The sequence below is a fragment of the Triticum dicoccoides genome, chromosome 6A (assembly GCF_002162155.2).
Source record: "Triticum dicoccoides isolate Atlit2015 ecotype Zavitan chromosome 6A, WEW_v2.0, whole genome shotgun sequence".
In the NCBI taxonomy this organism is placed as follows: domain Eukaryota; kingdom Viridiplantae; phylum Streptophyta; class Magnoliopsida; order Poales; family Poaceae; genus Triticum; species Triticum dicoccoides.
The window spans coordinates 551993082-552011605 of NC_041390.1; positions in this window are offsets into that span (position 1 = coordinate 551993082).

Below are 18524 nucleotides of genomic sequence, written 5' to 3' on the forward strand. Positions count from 1 at the left end.
ATGACTTGGTAGAAGTGCCGATCCGCTCCGACGAGAAAGATAGCCTCACCCGCGACACCACCGATGCGGAGATGGCACTCATCGCCACTAGGCTAGAAGAGGCGGCGGCAGCCGCAGTCGCGGGCGAATTTGGATTCACCGTGGAGGAGGCAGAGGCAGCAAAGGCGGCAAGCCGTGCCGAGCGAGGGGAGCCTGCCGGCGAGAAAGAGCTTGCCGGGCATAACATCGAGTCGAGCGAGCCCGCCAAGGATACGAGTGGCTCGCTGGAGATCAACTCGTATTCCTCCTCATCTTCAGACAGCTCGCCGCAAGCAGAGCCTCCATCCCCACCAAGAAGGCGTCTCCACAAGGTCGGTGACGTAGCGGAGCGGCAGGCGAGGAAACAGTCGCCGCGCCGCGTGACACGCTCCACCGCGGCAAGCACTGTTACCGCGGGAGCGCCTCACGCTGCGACGACAACTGGAGCGGGGCCCTCCCGGACCACCGCTTATACTCCTGCCGCTTCTCACGCCGCGGCGACAGCCGGAGCGGGGTCGTCTCAGACCACCGCCACTGCTCCCGCCAAGCGGCCAAGGGAAGCTACTCCTCCGCCTCCTCGCGCCGGACATGAGCCAGACTTCGACTTCTCTGCGTTCAGCTTCGATGAGGAAGAAGAAGAAGAGTAAGACTCCCTTGGTGTACTTGTAGTTCTTCAATCCTTGCTGTTTGTCTTGTATCTCACTTGCTTGACTCTGAACTTGTTCCTTTTTAGGACTCTAGCCCAGAGAGCAGCAAAGAGAGCCAAAGTCCCGGTGATTGTCATCGAGGACGAACCTACTGCGACAGCAGGGGGTGCGCCCGAGACAACCTTGCCGGACCCGGCAACTTTTCTCCAGAGCAGCCCCCAGCGTAAGTATATGGTTTGCTTTCCGCTGTGAGATGCGCATGGATACTCTGTCTTTGCTGATATCTTACTGCTGGTTTGTGTAGGAGCAGAGTAGCCCCACCAAGAGCCAAGGGAGAATCCCCCGACAAGGGAGAGCTCTCCGGCAAGGGAGGGCTTTCTGGTAAGGGAGAAATCTCCGGTAAGGGAGGGTTCTCCGGCAAGGGACAACACCAGCGGCCCCCCGATGGTGGAGACCACGACTGCAGAACCCGGCACAGGTAATCCTTTCACTTCAAAACTTTCCTTGAGTTCTTCTTCTTTTGATCTTCTTGGGTTTTTGCTTGACTCTTCTCCCTTTCCCGGCTGTCAGACCCATCTGCTACGGAGCCGATGGAGACCGAGGTTGCCGCCGAAGAAACGGCCGGTGCTGACGATCCCGCCGGCGCAGAGGCTGCCGCCGCGGCAACTGGTGAGGGGTCTGGCGATCGCACTGACGGCCCTGAGGCCGCAGGAGTGCCAGGCGCTACACCGACCGCCGACCCGTCCGCCACTGCCGCAGCGCCAGGCTCCGAAAAGCCCCAGCCAGGCGTCTACGTGAAGGCCGGCGACGATGTCTTCATCAACCTTCCCTAGGCATCGAACTCCAGGGCGCCGATCGAGGGAGAGGTCTTCGACGGGGAGGTGCTTGCCTCCGCTGGGCTGACTCTGGTTGACGCGCCGAGCAGCAGCAGCAACGAGCCTGAGGAGGAGCGGCTGCTGCGGAAGTTGTTGTCGCTCTACCGCGCGCGGCAAGCCAAGCTGGAATCCCGCGAGGCGCTTGTCGCGAAGGCGGGAGCAGACATCGAGAAGCGCGCGGAAGAGCTCGGGGGTTTCCACCAGGAAGCCCTCTGGTCCCTGGCGGAGGAGCGGGAACAGCTCGCCGAAGCGCCAAAGGCCTTCCTCCTCGAGAAGGCTGAAGTCGAAGAGCAACAGCGACTTGCCGCTGTGAAGCTATCCGCGGAGGAGGGCAAGCTGGCGCAGCGGAAGGTCAATCTTGACGCTCATGAGGAGGAGCTTGCCGCGTGCGAGGAAAAACTCGGCGGAGCCCTTAAGCAAGCAGAGGATGCTGCCGCAGTTGCCGAGGCCGCCAAGAAGGAGCTGGAGATGAAGGTGGTGCAGCTGGAGGCCGATCTTGCCGAGAAGGGCAAAGAGCTCAGCGCCGCCAAGGACTCCAACGCGGATCTTGAGTTGAAGCTGACCGCTTTAACCAAGACGCTGGACGGTGCCAAGGAGCAGGAGACGACCTTGAAGGAAGATATCAAGGCCGACAAGGCGCTGTTGGAGAGTGTTGCCGCCACCCAGAACGCTTTCAGGGAAAATGTGGAGCACTGGACGGAGAGCCTCGTGAGCGCTGCCGCAGATATTGACAGGGAGTTGGCGCAGCTGGGGATGGAGGATCTCGGGTATCCCTCCGACGAGAACCTCCAACCCAGCGCCAAGCTCGTCTTGTTCTTCAAGGGCGTGGCGACGGCCCTCCAGCGACTCCGGGAGAGGATCCCAAAGCAGCTGGCCGACGAGTCGCGCAAGATCTGCGTGGGAGCTCTTCAGAACGTGTTGGTGAAGGTGGCCTTCTGCAATCCAGGCCTCAACCTCACCAACGTCCTCAAGACCCTGCCGCCGGATGCCGATCTGGAGGCGCTCAAGGCCCTTGTCGCACCCATTGTGGACAAGGTGAGCGGGATCAAGAGGATCGAGGGCGATCGCGTAGATTAGGCCGCCCATTTCTTCTTTTCTTGTCGCTGTTTGTCATGCTATGAAAACAATCTGTTAGAGCCGCGACAAGCTATCTTTGTAATATAACTCTATTCTGGGTAATGATTGCAATGTTATTCCCTTTACTTGATTCCTCCCTTTGTATGTTTTTGCCCTACGCTTTTAGGGAACTTGCCGGTGTAGGCACCTGAGCCGCGAGCGCTGACTGCGGGACGTCAGCAGCTTGCTGGCGGTGCCGCTACCAAGAAGAAACCTTGTCGCAACTGGTTGCAGCTCACTTAAGTTGTTGAGCGGACTCGAAACAAAGTAAGGGCGCAACTAGCTACGAGTTGGTTCCTCCGCGCACAGGTTTTCCATACAAAGTGCGGTCGTTCAAGGGAGATAACTTAAAATTTAAAAAATCTGATTGCTCAAACTTTGGCAACTTAGCTTTTCTGTTGTTTGCTTCTCGGTAAGGCGAAATTTTCTTGAACGATGCCTGGTCCATACCATTATCTTCTCCTTTCCTCCCCGGCAAACTTGTGGGCGAGGGAACCTTCCTTTCCTTGAGAAAAAAGAAAGAAGATAAAATAAAGATACGGAGCCTTACGGCTCGTTATTGCTTACCGTGGAGTAGGTGCTGCACAAAGTGTCAGATCATATATGCCAGAAAATAGAGAGCATGAAATTGACAAAATGTGCGGAGCACATGAGCTTTACTTATGCACGGGGTCTGCGCCCGGCTTTGTACAAAGGATTACATGCAACAGCAGCAAGACTTGTACAAAAGGTGGTTGCCGGAACAGGTTCCGGCAACCGCGCCTTACGGGTGAAACTTACGAAGATGCTCAATGTTCTAGGAGTTGCTCACCGGAATGCCATCTTCGGTCTCAAGGCGGACAGCGCCAGGCCTAGTGACTCGTTTCACCCGGTAAGGGCCTTCCCACTTCGGCGTCAACTTGTTGGAATTCTTGGCGGACTGAACACGCCGAAGAACAAGGTCGCCTTCCTCGAAACTTCTGGCGTTAACTTTGCGGCTATGGTAGCGGTGCAAAGCTTGCTGGTAGCGAGCAGCTCGCACAGCAGCCTGAAGACGGTCTTCCTCAAGGAGCAGCGCGTCATCTTGTCGCAGCTGCTCTTGCTCGAGCTCATCATAAGCGAGCACTCGAGGTGACCCGTATATGAGTTCCGTGGGGAGAACTGCCTCTACTCCATAGACTAGAGTGAAAGGTGTCTGGCCAATGGCTCGATTTGGTGTCATTCTGATCGACCAAAGAACCACCGACAGCTCCTCGATCCAGTTTCTTCCGCACTTGTGCAGCCTGTCGAAAGTCCTGGTCTTGAGCCCGCGCAGCACTTCAGCATTTGCCCTCTCCGCTTGACCGTTGCTTCTCGGGTGAGCAACAGAAGCGAAGCAGACCATGGCGCCAAGATCTTGGATGTACTGCATGAAGGTGCGGCTCGTGAATTGCGTACTATTGTCGGTGATTATCCTGTTAGGGATCCCGATGCGGCAAACAATCGACCTGAAGAACTTGACTGCTGACTGTGCTGTCACCTTCCTCACTGGTTCCACTTCTGGCCACTTTGTGAACTTGTCGATTGCGACGTACAAGTACTCAAAGCCCCCGACTGCTCGGGGAAAGGGGCCGAGGATGTCGAGCCCCCAAACCGAAAATGGCCAGGATAAAGGGATCGTCTGGAGAGCTTGAGCTGGTTGGTGTATCTGCTTAGAATGGAACTGGCACGCTTCACACTTGGTTACTTGTGCAGTTGCATCCTGGAGGGCTGTCGGCCAAAAGAAACCTTGCCGGAATGCTTTGCCGACAAGTGCTCTTGCGCCAATGTGGTGACCACATATGCCTCCATGTATCTCTGCCAACAGCTTTTGTCCGTCTTCCCGGTGAATACACTTCAATTTCACACCGTTGAGTCTTCTTCTGTATAGTGTCTTGTCGACAAACTGGTACATACTTGACTGCCGGGCTACTCTTTCCGCTTCTTCTTGCTCTTCGGGAAGTTCTCCTGTCTGAAGGAAATGGACAATCTGCTGTGCCCATGCTGGAGCTTGTGGCTCGACAACAAGGACTAAAGGCAAATCTGTGGCTGCGGGAACATCCGCTTCTACGGCGAGAATCTGCGGCTCTGCCGGAGCTTGACGTTCCCCGGCAAGCTTGCCGGAGAAAACTTGTCGGGAGCTTCTGCTTCAACCGAACAAACCCTAGGGCTTGCCGGAGCAGATTGCTCCTCAGCGCTCTTGGCGTTGATCTCGGGGACCTTCTTTGCCAAAGGCAAATCTGCTGCTGCGGGAACGTCCGCTTCTACGGCGAGAACCTGCGGCTCTGCCGGAGCTTGACGTTCCCCGGCAAGCTTGCCGGAGCAAAACTTGCCGGGAGCTTCTGCTTCAACGGAACAAACCCTAGGGCTTGCCGGAGCAGATTGCTCCTCAGCGCTCTTGGCATTGATCTTGGGGACCTTCTTGGCGGCGGCTTCGGGAAGCTCTGCCGGAAAATAGTCACCAGAAATCAACTTCCTCTTCTTGCTCTGTCCAGTTGATGGCGTTACGGACGGTTGAGTCAGCTTGAGCACAAAGATCCCTGGTTCCACAGGCAACTTAAGTGCAGCGCACTTTGACAGGCCATCGGCAATGGCGTTCTGAGCTCTTGGAACATGCTCCATCTGTAGGCCGTCAAAGTGCTCTTCTAGCTTTCTCACTTCGTCGATGTAAGCTTCCATCAACGGACTCTGATAACTCTTGTTCACTTGGCGGACGACAAGCTGTGAGTCACCCCAGACAATGAGCTTCTTGATCCCAAGGTCTGCCGCGATCCTGAGACCGGCAAGCAAGCCTTCATACTCTGCAGTATTGTTTGTTGCTTGCTCCTTGGGAAAGTGCATCTGGACTATGTACTTGAGGTGCTCTCCGGTGGGTGCGATAAGCAGCACGCCAGCGCCGGCGCCTTGTAGCGAAAAAGCACCATCAAAGTACATCAACCACTCTTTGCTTGCTTCGTTGACGGGGATGCTCATTTCTGGAATTTCTTCATCTGGTGTTGGCGTCCATTCTGCTATGAATTCTGCCAATGCTCTGCTTTGGATAGTTGAAGTACTCTCAAACTTGAGGCCAAAGCTTGACAGTTCCAGTGCCCACTCAACAATCCTGCCTGTCGCTTCTGGATTCTGTAGTATCCTCTTCAGCAGAAAGCGAGTGACAACTGTGATCTCATGTGCTTGGAAGTAATGGCGCAGCTTTCTCGAGGCCATGAGAAGGCCGAAAAGCAATTTCTTCACGCCAGAGTACCTTGACCTAGCCCCCTGCAGAAGGGAACTGACAAAGTAAACTGGGCGCTGCACCATTTTCTTTTGTATCTCCTCGTGCATCTGCGCAGATCCATCTTTGTCGGGACCAGAGCTTGCCGGGGAAGCCTCCTGCTTGTCGCTGGATGCGCCTGCCGTGGTTGCTGGCTCGTCATCTGCCTCCCTCTCTGCCACTAACGCAGCACTAACCACTTGATTGGTTGCCGCTATATACAGCAGCAACTTCTCTTGTGGCTTAGGTGCGACAAGTGTTGGAGCGGAGGACAGGTATCTCTTCAAGTCTTGCAGCACAGCCTCCGCTTCTGGAGTCCATTTCATTGGACCTGCCTTTTTCAATAATTTGAAAAACGGCAGGGCGCGCTCAGCAGACCTAGAGATAAACCTGCTGAGAGCAGCCATGCAACCGGCAAGTCTTTGTACATCCTTGACGCGCTTTGGTGCTTCAATCTGCTCAATGGCCTTGATCTTGTCGGGATTGGCTTCAATTCCCCGCTGAGACACGAAGAACCCGAGAAGCTTGCCGGAGGGGACTCCAAACACACACTTCTCGGGGTTGAGCTTGAGGCTGATCTTGCGCAGATTTGCAAAGGTCTCTTCTAAATCTTGGATCAGAGTTGCCTTGTCCTTGCTCTTGACCACTATGTCATCCATGTAGACTTCCACATTTTTGTGTATTTGTGGCTCAAGAGCGACATGGACTACTCTTGCAAATGTTGAACCAGTATTTTTTAATCCGAAAGGCATCCGTATGAAACAGTACATGCCACATGGAGTGATGAATGCGGTCTTCTCCTCATCCTCTTCTGCCATGAAGATCTGATGGTATCCTGAGTATGCGTCAAGAAATGAAAGCAAGTCACATCCGGCCGTGGAGTCAACAATCTGGTCAATGCGCGGCAAAGGAAATGGGTCTTTGGGACAAGCTTTGTTAACATCGGTAAAGTCGATACAAAGTCTCCATTTCCCATTCGCCTTGCGCACGACTACAGGATTGGCCAGCCACGTAGGATGGAGCACCCCTCTGACAAGGCCTGCTGCTTCCAACTTCTTGATCTCTCCTCCGATGAATTCTTGGCGCTCCACTGCTTGCTTCCTGACCTTCTGCTTGACGGGCCGCGCATGAGGACAAACGGCAAGGTGGTGCTCAATTACTTTCCTGGGAACACCGGGGATGTCAGACGGTTGCCACGCAAACACGTCGACATTCGCCCGCAGGAAAGCAATGAGCGCGCTTTACTATTTAGGGTCGAGAGTGGCACTGATGGTGAAGGTACCACCAGTGCCGCCCTCCTTGGCAGACACCTTCTTCGTCTCTGGCGGAGCCGCCATTGTCTTCTTACACTTGCCGGTGGAGCTCGATGGTGCGTCCTCGACGGCAGCGCAGCACTCCGAAGAGGTGCGCTTGCCGGAGTGGGCATCAGAACTCTTGCCGGACTCGGTCTTCTTCTTCCCCCCGGGAGCTTCAACGGCGAGTGACTTGCGATCTGTTGCAGCTGCCGCTTCCCAGTAGATCTTGTCAGCGCAGATAAGAGCATCCTTCTTGTCGCCGGGGATAGAGATGACGCTTATCGGGCCTGGCATCTTCAGCATGTTGTATGCGTAGTGAGAGGCTGCCATGAACTTGGCGAGTGCTGGATGGCCAAGTATTCCATTGTAAGGCAATGGTATATCGGCAACGTCAAAAGTGACCCTCTCAGTCCTAAAGTTCAACTCGCTGCCAAATGTTACTGGCAACGTGACCTTCCCCTTCGGCTTGCTCCTTCCCGGGTTGATTCCTTGGAATGTGCCGGTCTCTTCGAGCTCGCTGTCAGGGATCTGGAGTTTCTGGAGTAAAGCGGAGGAGATCAGGTTCAAGCCGGCCCCGCCGTCAACTAGCATCTTAGTGACCTTGAGGTTGCGGATAGTTGGTGAAACCAACATCGGCAAGCACCCAACCGCAGTTGTGCGATCAGGGTGGTCCTCAATGTCAAAGATGATAGGCGTGCTGGACCATTTCAGAAGCTTGCGTGACTCGACAGGTGGTTCCGCCGCATTGACTTCCCGCACCCACTGCTTGAGTTGGCGGTGCGAAGTATGCAGAGAAGCACCGCCATCAACGCACAAGACTTCTGTGGCTTTCTGGAATTCCTGCTCACTGGTCTCCACATCCTCCATGTCTTCGCCGTCGTCGTCATCTTCATCCTTGTCGCGGCCGCGGGGAGGTCTGTCTCCTTGCCGCTGCTTGGCCTTGCCGCGGCGTCCTCCCCGGCCGGCGCGCTTCTTGCCGGATTCTCCATCGCCACCTTGGGCCCTCTCCTTGTCGCATCGCTCGTACTCAGCCTTTTGTTGCTGGACAAGCTGCTCGACCTTCTTGCAGCTCTGGAGGTCATGGCCCTTGGTGCGGTGGATCTTGCAGTACTGCTTGTCGGTGCCGTCCTGCTTGTCGGCGACTGCCACAGCCTGGCAGTTGGTGCATGCGGCAATCTCCTTGCCGGAGCTACCAACTTTGGCTTTCTTGGCGCCACCTTCGTTGCCGGACTGCTCAACGACTAGCACATCTTTGCCTTTCTTCTTCCTGTTCCGCCGCTGGTTTTTCTTTGCCGGGGCAGCATCCTTGCTGTCAGATCCTCCTGCTCCTACATTCTCTCCAGGGAGCTTCCTCCCTTCCTCAGCACGTGCACACTTGTCGGCCAGGGCATACAGCTCGCTGACGTCTCTGATCTTGCACATCGCCATCTCCTCCCGCATCCTGCGGTTACGCACGTTCTGATGGAACGCGCTGATGACCGCGGCAGGGTGGACATCTGGGATGTTGTGCTGTACACGGCTGAATCTCTGAATGTACTTGCGCAGGGGCTCTCCTTCCTTCTGGGTGAGCAGATGAAGGTCACTCTCTTGGCCATGAGGTTTGTGGCCCCTGTAAAGGTGCCGACAAACTGATGACAAAGGTCTACCCAGGAGGATATGGAGTTGTCCGGCAAGTGCATGAGCCAGGACCTGACGTTGGGTTTGAGCACCAGCGGGAAGTAGTTGGCAAGGATCTTGTCGTCCCGTCCCCCGGCAGCATGCACCGCGATGGTGTAGATGCTGAGGAACTCCGACGGATGCGACTTGCCGTCGTACTTCTCTGGTACATCTGGCTTGAAATTCTTCATGCTGGGCCACTGGACTTGCCGCAGCTCACGAGTAAACGCAGGGCAACCTACCGCGTACGGCAAGCCGCCTGGTTCCCCTGGCGCATGCATGTCAACAGAGGGCCCAGCACGCTGGTCCGATTGACGTCGCGCTTCTCTTCGGCGCTCGATGCGTGTACGAGCGTCTTCTTGCTGTCGTTCATGAAGAACATGGCGCTGATCGCGGCGAGCTCGTGGATCTGATGACGCGGTGGAGTCGCTGTCGAGGTGGATCCGGCGAGTCGGCGATCTTGGCCTTCGGGGCGGAGAGTGCATAGTGGTTGCACCCCCACCGGTCTTGTCGCCGCCTGTTCGTGCCTGGCTGGCTTGCTGCGGCTACGATGTGCTCGGCTGCTGTTGAGTGTCGCCGTTGGCGAAGCCGATGAGACTCTGAATGGCGGCCCTCCAGTCGTCGATCTTGTCTGCCGTTGGAGGGTAGTCCAGGAGCAGTTGAGCTTGCGCTAAAGCTTCTGCTGCAGTGGCGGGTGGCGGTGGCGAACGGTGCGAGGAGCGGGATATGCTCGGACTTCTAACTATGTTAGAAGGAGCAGTATCCCGTCCAGGCGACCGTGCCTCGCTCGTGCCAGCATGTTGGCGTGCATGCTGGTCTTGAGCACTCCAGGATCCACCAGCTCGATCTTGGTCCAGCAAACGCATGGTATTGTGAGTACCATGACGCTGCCGGTCCCGCGCCTCCTGAGATGGGCGCGGTGCATGTACGGACGCCGAGGTCTTGGAGTGCGCCCGGTCGTTGTGGGAGTCGGCTACGCCGCCGATGGGTAGCGCAGCCTTGTCCTTGGACCTGGCAGCACCGTGAGCTCCCTCATCGACGCCCGTTCTTCCGCCGGCGTCTGCCCCATCAGCCGTTTGCTTCGGCGGTGGTGGGTTCAGCGCGGACGGAGCAGCCGCCTCCGAAGCCTTCTTCTTCGGCGGCATGTCGATGAAGATGATGAAGATCTAGCTCATGTGAACGCCGGATCTGGTTCACACAACCTCGACGCCCCCTACATGGCGCGCCAAAGATGTCGGGGGACTAATCCACGAACACCTATGGGACCGGCGAACCGAGTCCCTTTCGGTTCGGCGAGGGCGGAGGTCGTGCAAAGAGCGGATCGAGGCGAAGCACACGAGCGGTTTACCCAGGTTCGGGCCACACGGATGCGTAAAGCCCTACTCCTGCTTTATGGTTTGTATTGAGTTCTTGCTCGGGAGCGCGGAGTGCTACAGTACACTCCAGCAGCTAACGAGACCGAGCCTGAGTGTTCTCTTTTTTCCGAACCCCCCTCTATGTTGCACATGGGCCTCCTTTTATATGCTCAAGGGGTCACCGACAGGTGGCAATGGAGACAAAGGGTAAAAATGGAAAGGTGCTGCGGTAGGTACAGCTACCTGCTACAGTGTATCATACCTAACCCTGACGGCAGGGGACAAGGGCATTAAATGCCCGTCTGTGTCGCCTAAACAGTGCAAAAGGGACCGTCAGGGACGCCACCGCTCGCCACGATGGCAATCTTGTCAGCGCCGCTCGCCACTGCGCACCGCTGGCTGCACAGCCTCCCGCCACGCACGCCTGGAAGGGTCCCAGAGTGACACGTTGGTGGATGTGCTGGAGCGCGGGCACAGAGTGGTGGCTTGCCGCAGCAAGCGCCTTGCCGCGGTTGTTGTCTTGTCGCGTCCGGGAGCTTCTCGCTCACCGGGCCTTGCCGGGACGTGAGGCGCGCCGCGGCAAGTTCCTTGAGATGCCTTGGGTGGCCTTCCCGGCAAGCTCCTCTTGTCGGGGTCTTGTCTCCTTAAGCGCCTTGCCTTGGTTGGCCTTCCCGGCAAGCTCCTCTTGCCGGGGTCTTGTGGTGTCTTGGTTTGGATACTTTGTTCTTGAATGGCTCCAAAGGAACCACGGAGGACCTTGGCGGTCACCCGGCAAGCCTTGCCGCGGGATGCTGCGACTGCCCGTGCACAAGTTCGGGATACTAGGGTACCCCTACTCTAGTACACCGACACTACTAAAAGACTCAGGATAAGTGTGAGTACCGAGGATGGACCTCTCGTAGGATGACGAGGGAGGATCCCCGGTGGAGTATTGTGTTGGTGAGTAGTGGACTCGTGTGCGAAAACTATTTTACTGGTGGAGTTCCGTAGGATAGCTTAGCCAAGAGTCAAAGCTGGCTTGCTGCATTAACCCCACCACCTTCTTGAGAATAAGCATGTTTAGTAGGTTCTGATGTAAGACTTGCTGAGTACCTTTGTACTCATGTTTGCTTAATTACTGTTTTCAGACGACAACACCGCCCCCTCTGATGGGTTCTACATAGACCTTGACGTCGATGAGTGACTAGCCACCCAGGTGGTGATCCTGGCCATGGAGGGCCCTATGTAGATAGACAGGCTTCGAGAAGCCTTCTTTCTTTCTAGAGTCTGTACTCAGACTAGTTGCTTCCGCATGTGCTTGTATGTTTGTATGACTTGAGTGTCGGGTCATGTGACCCCTATATGTATGAACATGTTATGTATGGCTCCCTGGAGCCTTTAAATAAAGTACTTGAGTTGTAGAGTTTTGTTGTGATGCCATGTTGTATGTACTCATATCGGGCATATTGTGTGTATGATTGAAATGCTTGGTATGAGTGGGATCCGACAATCTAGTTGTTTATCCTTGGCAGCCTTTCTTATGGGGAAATGTAGTCTAGTGTTCCTCGAGCCATAGTAGTCCGCTACAACCCGGTTCACCGGAGTCCTGCTAGCCCAACACTACTGTTCAGGACACTTGACTGGCCGGCATGTGTTTCACTTCATTCTTATGTCTGTCCCTTCGGGGAAATGTCATGCGGTGATATCCGGAGTCCTGCCTAGACTGCTACAGCCCGGTTCATCGGAGTCCTGTTAGCCCAGTGCTATAGCCCAGAATCACTCGTTGATGACCGACATGTTCGATGTGATTCATGTATGCCTGTCTCCATAGGTCTGTGCCGCTTTGGGTTCACGACTAGCCATGTCGGCCCGGGTTCTTTGTCATATGGATGCTAGCGACACTATCATATACGTGAGCCAAAAGGCGCAAACGATCCCAGGCCATGGTAAGGCGACACCCGTGGGATACCGTGCGTGAGGCCGCAAAGTGATATGAGGTGTTACCGGCTAGATCGATGTGACTTGGAATCGGGGTCCTGACATCCAACTCCGAGAGGCTTGCACCAGTCCATAAATGGATCGCTGGAGCTTGCACACTTTGTTAGCTCCCTTTGGATCGACAAAACCTTCTGGTTGCATCATATACAACTCTTCTTCCAGAAATCCATTCAGGAATGCAGTTTTGACATCCTTCTGCCAAATTTCATAATCATAAAATGTGGCAATTGCTAACATGATTTGGACAGACTTAAGCATCGCTATGGGTGAGAAGGTCTCATCGTAGTCAATCCCTTGAACTTGTCGAAAACCTTTCGCAACAAGTCGAGCTTTGTAGACAGTAACATTACCGTCAGTGTCAGTCTTCTTCTTGAAGATCCATATATTCTCAATTGCTTGCCGATCAACGGGCAAGTCAACCGAAGTCCACACTTTGTTCTCATACATGGATCCCATCTCAGATTTCATGGCTTCTAGCCATTTTGCGGAATCTGGGCTCACCATCGCTTCTTCATAGTTCGTAGGTTCATAATGATCTAGTAGCATGACTTCCAGAACAGGATTACCGTACCACTCTGGTGCGGATCTTACTCTGGTTGATCTACGAGGTTCGGTAGTAACTTGATCTGAAGTTTCATGATCATTATCATTAGCTTCCTCACTAATTGGTATAGGTGTCACAAAAACCGGTTTCTGTGATGTACTACTTTCCAATAAGGGAGTAGGTACAGTTACCTCATCAAGTTCTACTTTCCTCCCACTCACTTCTTTCGAGAGAAACTCCTTCTCTAGAAAGGATCCATTCTTAGCAACGAATGTCTTGCCTTCGGATCTGTGATAGAAGGTGTACCCAACAGTCTCCTTTGGGTATCATATGAAGACACATTTCTCCGATTTGGGTTCGAGCTTATCAGGTTGAAGCTTTTTCACATAAGCATCGCAGCCCCAAACTTTTAGAAACGACAACTTTGGTTTCTTGCCAAACCACAGTTCATAAGGCGTCGTTTCAACGGATTTCGATGGTGCCCTATTTAACATGAATGCAGCCGTCTCTAAAGCATAACCCCAAAATGATAGCGGTAAATCAGTAAGAGACATCATAGATCGCACCATATCTAATAAAGTACGATTACGACGTTCAGACACACCATTACGCTGTGGTGTTCCGGGTGGCATGAGTTGCAAAACTATTCCGTATTGTTTCAAATGTAGTTCAAACTTGTAACTCAAATATTCTCCTCCACGATCAGATTGTAGAAACTTTATTTTCTTTTTACGATGATTTTCAACTTCATTCTGAAATTCTTTGAACTTTTCAAATGTTTCAGACTTATGCTTCATTAAGTAGATATACCCATATCTGCTTAAATCATCTGTGAAGGTGAGAAAATAACGATATCCACCACGAGCCTCAACATTCATCGGGCCACATACATCTGTATGTATGATTTGCAATAAATCTGTTGCTCTCTCCATAGTACTGGAGAACGATGTTTTAGTCATCTTGCCCATGAGGCACGGTTCGCAAGTACCAAGTGATTCATAATCAAGTGATTCCAAAAGTCCATCAGTATGGAGTTTCTTCATGCGCTTTACACCGATATGACCTAAATGGCAGTGCCACAAATAAGTTGCACTATCATTATCAACTCTGCATCTTTTGGCTTCAACATTATGAATATGTGTATCACTACTATCGAGATTCATCAAAAATAGACCACTCTTCAAGGGTGCATGACCATAAAATATATTACTCATATAAATAGAACAACCATTATTCTCTGATTTAAATGAATAACTGTCTCGCATCAAACAAGAACCAGATATAATGTTCATGCTCAACGCTGGCACCAAATAACAATTATTTAGGTCAAATACTAATCCCGAAGGTAGATGTAGAGGTAGCGTGCCGACTGCGATCACATCGACTTTGGAACCATTTCCCACGCGCATCGTCACCTCGTCCTTCGCTAGTGTTCGCTTAATCCGTAGTCCCTGTTTTGAGTTGCAAATATTAGCAACAGAACCAGTATCAAATACCCAGGTGCTACTGCGAGCTCTAGTAAGGTACAAATCAATAACATGTATATCACATATACCTTTGTTCACCTTGCCATCCTTCTTATCCGCCAAATACTTGGGGTAGTTCCGCTTCCAGTGTCCAGTCTGCTTGCAGTAGAAACACTCAGTTTCAGGCTTAGGTCCAGATTTGGGTTTCTTCTCCTGAGCAGCATCTTGCTTGCTATTCTTCTTGAAGTTCCCCTTCTTCTTCCCTTTGCCCTTTATCTTGAAACTGGTGGTCTTGTTGACCATCAACACTTGATGCTCCTTCTTGATTTCTACCTCCTCAGCCTTTAGCGTTGCAAAGAGCTCAGGAATTGTCTTATCCATCCCTTGCATGTTATAGTTCATCACGAAGCTCTTGTAGCTTGGTGGCAGTGATTGAAGAACTCTGTCAATGACACTATCAGTAGGAAGATTAATTCCCAGTTGAGTCAAGTGATTATGATACCTAGACATTTTGAGTATATGTTCACTGATAGAACTATTCTCCTCCATCTTGCAGCTATAGAATTTATTGGAGACTTCATATCTCTCAATCCGGGCATTTGCTTGAAATATTAACTTCAACTCCTGGAACATCTCATATGCTCCATGATGTTCAAAACGTTGTTGAAGTCCCGATTCTAAGCCGTAAAGCATGGCACACTGAACTATCGAGTAGTCATCAGCTTTGCTCTGCCAGACGTTCATAACATCTGGTGTTGCTCCAGCAGCAGGCCCCGCACCCAGCGGTGCTTCCAGGACGTAATTCTTTTGTGCAGCAATGAGGATAATCCTCAAGTTACGGACCCAGTCCGTGTAATTGCTACCATCATCTTTCAACTTTGCTTTCTCAAGGAACACATTAAAATTCAACGGAACAACAGCACGGGCCATCTATCTACAATCAAACATAGACAAGCAAGATACTATCAGGTACTAAGTTCATGATAAATTTAAGTTCAATTAATCATATTACTTAAGAACTCCCACTTAGAAAGACATCCCTCTAATCTTCTAAGTGATCACGTGATCCAAATCAACTAAACCTTAACCGATCATCACGTGAATTGGAGTAGCTTTCAATGGTGAACATCAATATGTTGATCATATCTACTATATGATTCACGCTCGACCTTTCGGTCTCAGTGTTCCAAGGCCATATCTGCATATGCTAGGCTCATCAAGTTTAACCTGAGTATTCTGCGTGTGCAAAACTGGCTTGCACCCATTGTAGATGGACGTAGAGCTTATCACACCTGATCATCACGTGGTGTCTGGGCATGATGAACTTTGGCAACGGTGCATACTCAAGGAGAACACTTTTATCTTGAAATTTAGTGAGAGATCATCTTATAATGCTACCGTCAATCAAAGCAAGATAAGATGCATAAACGATAAACATCATATGCAATCAATATAAGTGATATGATATGGCCATCATCATCTTGTACTTGTGATCTCCATCTCCGAAGTACCATCATGATCACCATCGTCACCGGCGCGACACCTTGATCTCCATCGTAGCATCGTTGTCGTCTCGCCAATCTTTTGCTTCAACGACTATCGCTACCGCTTAGTGATAAAGTAAAGCATTACAGGGCGATTGCATTGCATACAATAAAGCGACAACCATATGGCTCCTGCCAGTTGCCAATAACTCGGTTACAAAACATGATCATCTCATACAATAAAATATAGCATCATGTCTTTGACCATATCACATCACAACATGCCCTGCAAAAACAAGTTAGACATCCTCTACTTTGTTGTTGCAAGTTTTACGTGGCTGCTACGGGCTTAGCAAGAACCGTCCTTACCTACGCATCAAAACCACAATGATAGTTTTTCAAGTTGGTGTTGTTTTAACCTTCGCAAGGACCGGGCGTAGCCACACTCGGTTCAACTAAAGTTGGAGAAACTGACACCCGCCAGCCACCTGTGTGCAAAGCACGGCGGTGAAACCAGTCTCGTGTAAGCGTACGCGTAATGTCAGTCCGGGCCGATTCATCCAACAATACCGCCGAACCAAAGTATGACATGCTGGTAAGCAGTATGACTTATATCGCCCACAACTCACTTGTGTTCTACTCGTGCATAACATCAACGCACAAAACCTGGCTCGGATGCCACTGTTGGGGAACATAGTATTTCAAAAAATTTCCTACGCACATGCAAGATCATGGTGATGCATAGAAACGAGAGGGGAGAGTGTTGTCTACGTACCCTCGTAGACCGGCAACGGAAGCGTTGACATAACGTAGAGGAATTAGTCGTACGTCTTCCCGATCCGACCAATCCAAGTACCGAATGTACGGCACCTCCGAGTTCTACACACGTTCAACTCGGTGACGTCCCTCGAGCTCCGATCCAGCCGAGTGTTCAGGGAGAGTTTCTTCAGCACGACGGCGTGATGACGGTGATGATGTTCTACCGATGCAGTGCTTCGCCTAAGCACCGCTACGATATGACCGAGGTGGAATATGGTGGAAGGGGGCACCGCACATGGCTAAGGAATGATCACGAAGATCAACTTGTGTGTCATGGGGTGCCCCCTGCCCCCGTATATAAAGGAGGGAGGGGGGAGGTGCGGCCGGCCCCTAGGGGTGCGCCTGGAGGAGTCCTACTCCCACGGGAGTAGGACTCTCCCCTCTTGCCTTGTTGGAGAAGGAAAGGGGAAGGGGGAAAGAGGAAAGGGGGGCGCCGCCCCCCCTTCCTTGTCCTATTCGGACTAGGGGGAGGGGCGCGTGGCCTGCCCTGGACGGCCCTCCTCTTCTCCCTTAGGGCCCATGTAGGCCCATTAACCCCCGGGGGGGTTCCGGTAACCCCCCGGTACTCGGGTAAAATCCCGATTTCACCCGGGACGATTCCGATATCCAAATATAGGCTTCCAATATATCAATCTTTATGTCTCGACCATTTCGAGACTCCTCGTCATGTCCGTGATCACATCCGGGACTCCGAACAACCTTCGGTACATCGAAACACAAAAACCCTAATTACGATCATCATCGAACTTTAAGCGTGCGGACCCTACGGGTTCGAGAACTATGTAGACATGAGCGCGACACGTCTCCAGTCAATAACCAATAGCGGAACCTGGATGCTCATATTGGTTCCTACACATTCTACGAAGATCTTTATCAGTCAAACCGCATACCAACATGCGTTGTTCCCTTTGTCATCGGTATGTTACTTGCTCAAGATTTGATCGTCGGTATTCTAATACCTAGTTCAATCTCGCTACCGGCAAATCTCTTTACTCGTTCCGTAATACATCATTCCGCAACTAAGTCATTAGTTGCAATGCTTGCAAGGCTTAAGTGATGTGCATTACCGAGTGGGCCCAGAGATACCTCTCCGACAATCGGAGTGACAAATCCTAATATCGAAATACGCCAACCGAACAAGTACCTTCGGAGACACCTGTAGAGCACCTTTATAATCACCCAGTTACATTGTGACGTTTGGTAGCACACAAAGTGTTCCTCCGGTAAACGGGAGTTGCATAATCTCATAGTCATAGGAACATGTATAAGTTATGAAGAAAGCAATAGCAACAAACTAAACGATCAAGTGCTAAGCTAACGGAATGGTTCAAGTCAATCACATCATTATCCTAATGATGTGATCCCGTTAATCAAATGACAACTCATGTCTATGGTTAGGAAACATAACCATCTTCGATCAACGAGCTAGTCAAGTAGAGGCATACTAGTGACACTCTATTTGTCTATGTATTCACACATCTATTATGTTTCCGGTTAATACAATTCTAGCATGAATAATAAACATTTATCATGATATAAGGAAATAAATAATAACTTTATTATTGCCTCTAGGGCATATTTCCTTCAATGTTTGGGTGGGTGGGTGGAATTGAATCCGAACCCTTACCTGATCTGGGATCCAGGGGCCGAGAAGTTTCCAATTTTGGAAATTCCGGTTTCCGGGGTGTTACCCGATAATCCTGGCTCGCTGCCTGACTCTAAGTTCAAGGATTGGATGTTGTCCTCCCGCAAACGGGCGTCCGGCTCAGAGAGCTCGGGAATCCGGACATAGTTGGTCCTCAAGATAGAGGAAAGGTCGCCTCATTGTTCCTCCACCACTGCAATATGATGGGTGACCGGTGGAGAGTTAATCTCCCTTTGATCGGGTTTAAGCCCAATCCAATCATAGTCAGTAGCGACTCGCAAGGCGGCGACGCGATCCAAGAGCTCATTTAAGGAGGAGAGCTCCATTGGATCCATCTGTTTGATGAGTGCCGATTTGATGTGGAGGCTATTTTTGAT